This window comes from Protobothrops mucrosquamatus, unplaced genomic scaffold, assembly GCF_001527695.2.
Source record: "Protobothrops mucrosquamatus isolate PMUCROS unplaced genomic scaffold, P.Mucros_1.0 scaffold6, whole genome shotgun sequence".
Classification (NCBI taxonomy): domain Eukaryota; kingdom Metazoa; phylum Chordata; class Lepidosauria; order Squamata; family Viperidae; genus Protobothrops; species Protobothrops mucrosquamatus.
This window is the reverse complement of record NW_015386393.1, coordinates 2,241,842-2,248,254: the sequence shown is the minus strand read 5'-3', so window position 1 is coordinate 2,248,254 and position 6,413 is coordinate 2,241,842. Positions and strand designations below refer to the sequence as shown.

The window sequence follows — 6,413 nt, the reverse complement described above, 5'->3', positions numbered from 1 at the left end:
ATAGTCAGCGATGGCGTCAGCTGACCATACCGAGACGCCGGCAACCACAGCCACTCGGTCTTGGAAGGGTTGAGCCTGAGTCTGTTCCTCCCCATCCAGACCCGTACGGCCTCCAGGCAGCGGGCCATCACGTCAAGGGCATCGTTGGGGTGGCCTGGGGTGGAGATGTACAGCTGAGTGTCGTCAGCGTACTGATGGATGTTAATAGCATGTTAATAGTTTCCCAATGCTTGAATCTGTCCATGTGTTATGAGATTAAGGGGTTTTCATTGTGTCTTTTGACTGTTAATTGGTGTTCATGGATAAGGTCTGTTAGTCTTTTGCCTATTTAGCCTACATAGTGGCTGTTACATTCTTCACACTGGATGTTGTAGATGACTCGTTTTTTTGTGTGTGGTATGATCATACCGTGTGGTTGTAATAATCTGTTGGTTGTTTCTGAGATATTATTGATATACAGTAGTATTATCCGTTTCATAGCCTATGTTGGATGTGCTGTAGTGGGTTGAATGCTCAATACTAGGCTCAATTTATATCTATTGAAATAAAATCCCAAGAAGACCTTATGGATAGTCTTAAATCACCACAAGATCTTGTTCATTTTAATGAGTGGCAAGTTTCTGCAATCTACTTTCCAAATGTACTTTCATGATCTTGTTCCTGCTGGGAGCTGATGGATTATGTTAAGTGTGATATTATATTGCTTGAATGATATGGTCTTACGTCACTCATACATCACTCATTGCTGAGCAGAGATCTGGATTTAGTTGCTTGTCTGGAGTGAATAACCTGCAAATATTGGTTCTGAATACAAGAAACATGGAAAACAGGGTTTAAACTCCCTTAGTCATGTAGCTCATTGGGTAATAATTGTGTCAGTCACTCCACCCCTTCTGGTAATTTAATCCAAGAATATAAAAAGAATAAAATGTAACAAAAGATACGTTTTTTTTCTTCCTAGCATTTTCCCCTAAGTCAGGGGTAGGCAACCTTGGCTCTTTTATGACTCATGGACTTCAACTCCCAGAATTCTTGAGCCAGCTGGCTCAGGAATTCTGGGAGTTGAAGTCCATGAGTCATAAAAGAGCCAAGGTTGCCTACCCCTGCCCTAAGTGCAGGGTTCACTTTTTTTCTTGGATCAACCAAGTGTAAAGAGTGTAAAGAGTGTTGTATCCAAACAAAATGTATTCTGTGATCATAAACTAAGTTAATTTCTGCATAAGGGATTTATATCTCCTAAAGTTATCCAACTATTGTTGTGCTGAAATAACAGTACTGTGGACAGGCTTTATATCACTTCAATAACAGCTAGGAAGATGCCGTAAGTTGTTAGGGAAGAAATGAACACAGAATTTGCAGAAGATTCTCCTTTTAGAGCTCATATTCCAAAAGACTTACCTTTTGATTTACCGTCCTATCCTATGAAGTTAATTTGTAAAACGCTTGGCTTCGTTTGTACCGATTCGGGTTTTGCAAAACTTAATTCTGATTTTCTAAATACCCGAATTCTTGCTGGTATCCACTACTAAAGTGTCTCTAACAGGTATTTGCAACATGCCTTTCAAAAGGAAAAGGGGGCTGCCTTAAAAAAAATCAGAATTGCTATCGCTGCTATAAAGAGGAAAAGCTGTCAGGTGATGAATGAGAATAATATTTGTTGAATTGGGTGTGTGTGTGTGTGTGCAACTCACGCCGGGCATTCCTTTTTAAGGACTCGGCTGTAAAAATCTCGTGAGTAGATGCCTCCCTGTTTCACTGCCAACTCTGAACAAGCAATATTGATTTTAGAGCACAGCCAGAAGAGGGGCTATTTTAAACTCTCTCCTCCTTATAAGGTGCCTGAGGAATTATCTCCTCTTGGGATCTTGGCAAAGCTTTCTGTCACAGGCACTGGACTTCTCCTGTCGCTAAGCAGTCTTTATGCCAGGTATAAAAGAAGGGGGTTTGGGGTGGGGAAGGCTAATCAGGTCTGGGAGTTGTACCTCCCCGCTAAATCTCACAACGGATCATCAGAGATTCAGAGATGGCTTTTGTGATCCAGGCTAGCAGAAACAATCCTCTTGTTAATCTATCTAGCTATTATGTCCCATTGGTGCTGAGACTGACCTTCAAGAGCCACTTGTGTTCTGTAACTCCCTTTCTCTTGAACACCTCCATCAACTCTCAAAAGATGTTCTTTAAGAAAAAAAAATAGAAATAAATAAAGTGATCTTATGTTACTTGTTAGGAGAACGTGCCAAACACATCAATTCTCAACCGGTGTCCCAACGGCCCCTGAGTTATTCTTGTGTAAATGCTATAAAAGCAGTGTAAATAAATTTGACGGGGAACCTGGCATCTTTACTCAGCTTAAGCAATGCAAACGAAGAAGTGTCTAGTTAAATACTAATTCTGCATGCAATAATTTTGCTTGAAACTTTAAAGGGTTTTATTTGCAAACAAGAAGGATCAGCTAAGAATGAATATCCCAAAGGTGCTTTTCAAAAGGCAACTAGACTTTCTTGGTTTTTTTCCCTTGAAAATATTTCGCTTTTCATCCATGAAGCTTCTTCAATTCCTCAGTTGCCTTTTGAAAAACACCTTTGGGACAACCATGACCTGGAATAATTAAGAATCTCCATAGATCAGAGGTAGGCAACCTTGGCTCTTTTATGACTCGTGGACTTCAACTCCCAGAATTCCTGAGCCAGCGTGGCTCAGCTTGGAAACCTCTCCTTTTCCCCTCAGCATGGCTGGCTCAGGAATTCTGGGAGTTGAAGTCCACGAGTCATAAAAGAGCCAAGGTTGCCTACCCCTGCCATAGACATTAAGGATGAATACATTAATAGATATGTTAAGCCATATTGGGTGAGGCAAATGCATTAAATATCAAGATTGTAAACAAAAATATAATAAACCAAAAATTAGCTTTCTGTCCCTCAATTCACGGCATGCTTGCTTAGCTTAACTTTCCCACCCACCAGAATTCTCAGGCAGTACCCATGAGGACTAAAAGTTTTTTTTCCTTTTTGTAGGTAATGAATTTTCAAAGTTGCTCAGGATATTATTATAAGAATAATACATTACTATAATGATTGAAGAAATACAGCAGAAAAAAACTAATTGCGCTTAATCAAATCGTAACAACGAAGAATTTACTTTCCCTACTTGTTTTAAAAAAGAGTTCCTGAAATGCTCAATTCTGCATTTTAAGGGATCAGTACAAAATAAAAATAAAAATGAGAAAACCCCTCACAAGTGTCTTATGTCTGGTAGAGTTAAGACTGTTGTGTCCTTGGAATGTTTCTTCTGCTGTGATCCAATTTTATTCCCCCTCAGGTTCAGCCTGGATGCCTCAGAGCTAGGGAGTGACACAGAAAGGGAGGAAGAAAAGGAGAAGAGTCTCCCTGATTTCTCCCCACCTCTGTCTTGGTCAGGACTAGAAACTTGGCATGGTAGCGGTGTGATCAAAGTGGAGGCTGAGCCTTTGTGCCAAAACGTGGGCCTGGTGGAAAAGCCTGGGAATGTGGTGAGTCTTGGCTGTTTTGTTGGCTGCCCTGCATTATGGAGTGGATGTGGCACCCACCTAACTTGGCGGTGAGAGCATGGCCAGATTAGCGGCTTGCTTCAGTCAGCTGCTTCAAGCGCCTCCCCGTCCTCTAAAAAAAACCCCAGAAAGCTAGTTAAGCCCATGGCCTGAGGCTTTACCAAACTATACTAAATATATACTAAACATATAAGGAAAGGTTGCTGGAATTGGGTATGTCTAGTTTAAGGAAGAGAAGGACGAGGGGGGACATGATAGCAGTGTTCCAATATCTCAGGGGCTGCCACAAAGAAGAGGGAGTCAAGCTATTCTCCAAGGCGCCTGAAGGCAGTTCAAGAAGCAACGGGTGGAAACTAATCAAGGAGAGAAACAACCTAGTACTAAGGAGAAACTTCCTGACAGTTAGAACAATTAACCCAGTGGAACAACCTGCCTCCAGAAATGGTGAATGCTCCAACACTGGAAGTTTTTAAGAAGAGACGGGACAGCCATTTGTCTGAAATGGTATAGGGTTTCCTGCCTAAGCAGGGGGTTGGACTAGATGACCTCCAAGGTCCCTTCCAACTTTATCATCATCATCATCATCATCATCATCATCATCATCATTATTATTATTATTATTTATGTGTATGAGATAACTCAGATCTGGTAACATAGCCATCAAAAGAAGATACTAAAACTTAATGCAAAAAGTCCCAGGTATAATCTTCTGCATCTCCAAATAAGGATTAGTTAGCAAGTAACAACGGTCCTTTTGCCTGTCTGATATGTAAAAGTGCTGTCAGTGGAAAAGGCAATCCAGGCTAAGTAGATCAACGTCCTAATCTGTGAAACAGTCAGTAATTTATTTTTGAATTGGGACCTCATTTTCTCCCAGCATTAGGAAGTTGTAGGGTGGTACAAAATAAAACAGAACAACTAACACCCCCCCTTGCAACAACACAATATTATAAACCAGGGGTAGGCAACCTTGGCTCTTTTATGACTCGTGGACTTCAACTCCCAGAATTCCTGAGCCAGCCATGCTGGCTCAGGAATTCTGGGAGTTGAAGTCCACGAGTCATAAAAGAGCCAAGGTTGCCTACTCCTGTTATAAACCAATCCAATCAGACCTCAGTATTTTTAACATAAAAGCAACCAGTCAACACTGATGCATTTAAAACAATACCCTGAAACAGAACTGAGTATATATAATTTAAAGCTATTGTTAATCTGGAAGTGTCCACTAAATTTGAGTAAGGTGGGACAATCAACTCCTCTGTTAAGTAAAAAGGTATGTAAACTTCTTTTAAAGGTCATCAAATTTTCACAACTATGAAAAGAACTGATTTTAGAGTTGTGGGATCAGGTCCTTCAAGGTGTGGAACCTGGAAATGAAAACCAAAGGCAGGGATGTCCTGTTCTAGGGCCTGGAGGCTGTGGGGGGTCTGGATGGGAAAAACAGGCTTCAATTGAACCTAGCAAGACTGAATGGCTTTGGGTGTTGGGGGGTCTTCTAAAATCCGGGGCTTCACCATATTTGGTACTGGATGGGGCCCCAAACAGATCCTGTATACAATCTGGAGGTCCTTCTGGACTTACAACTCAAGAAGCAGGTGGCAATCAGGGCCAATCTTGCCTTGTAGATCAGCTGGGCCTGTTCCTGGATCACGAGGCTCTGCTCACAGTTATCTCCTCCTTCGGAGTCCCCCTAGAATCGATGCTATAAGTCAGGGGTCTTCAAATGTGACCCTTACGCTGGCTGAGGAATTCTGGGAGTTGAAGTCCACAAGTCATAAAAGGGCCAAGTTTGAAGACTCCTGCTATAAGTGGGCATCAAGCGAACACTTGCATCCCTGAGAGTGGAATCAATAAATGGATGAAAGGTCAGCTGGTCTTCAAAGATGGCAGGGGGAGGTAACTGGGGAAACCTGGAAGCCCGGAAGATAATTTCGGAGAAAGGATTGGAGGATTTAAAATTGTAAAATAGGTCTGTTAAACTTTGCAGAGGTTTAACACACCTATTTTTCACCGTTTTTAGGCAACAAACTGGAAACTGTGCTGCCCAAAAAAAATAAATGATGGTTTGCTGCTAAATCTGAGGTGTGTTCTAATAGCTGCCAAATGGGGGCTGCCTCCTCTTGTGCTAAAAGAACGAAGTGGAACAGAGTGTCCCAGGGTTTAATGACCACATTAGCGTTACATCATCTTAAGCAAAGAAGGGGCCAGGGGCTGACTGTGGTGGAGATCATGAACTATTCATGTTCACATTCCAAGTTAAGCTAAAGAAGAAAGCCAGCCAGTTTCCACAATATGAGCCTGACCATATCTTGACCCACCATTTTCAAGGAGAACATCACAAATCACTTTGAAATCCTGAAACCCATTGATCAAGAAACAGTGGGATTGTGGGATTCGATTAAGAAAGTTGCTATGAGAAGAGACTGCCAAAGACCAAGAAAAAGAAGAAAACAAACTGGTGTGTTAGAACAGAGGGTGAAAATTACTAAAGAGGACTAAGCCAGAGCAAAGAAAGACGAAGTTCTCAGGAAGGAGTTTGACCAAAAATATTAAGAGAGCTGTTAGAAGAGGCAAAAAAGCAGTATGACAACATGTGTAGAGAAGGTCTCTGAACGTAGAAGATTTCAACCTGAAATTTGTATGTTAAAGGACACCAGTGGACAGATTCCAAGAAGAGAAAACAAAGATAGAAGGAATATACTGAAATCCTGTCCAGTGGAAATGTCAATTTTGTAAGATACCTTAGAAAACATCCCTTATTTACAAGAAGCTCTAGCACAAGGGTCTTCAAACTTGGCCCTTTTTATGACTTGTGGACTTCAACTCCCAGAATTCCTTAGCCAGGCACGCTGGCTGAGGAATTCTGGGAGTTGAAGTCCACAAGCCA

General features: G+C 41.6%; 1 protein-coding gene across 1 annotated transcript in view; it reads left to right on the top strand.

Annotated features, from left to right (window-relative positions):
* The window catches only part of ARHGEF18 (Rho/Rac guanine nucleotide exchange factor 18), a 71,630-nt gene that overhangs the window by 8,331 nt on the left and 56,886 nt on the right, over positions 1–6,413 (top strand). The gene's annotated exons all lie outside the window — the stretch shown is intronic.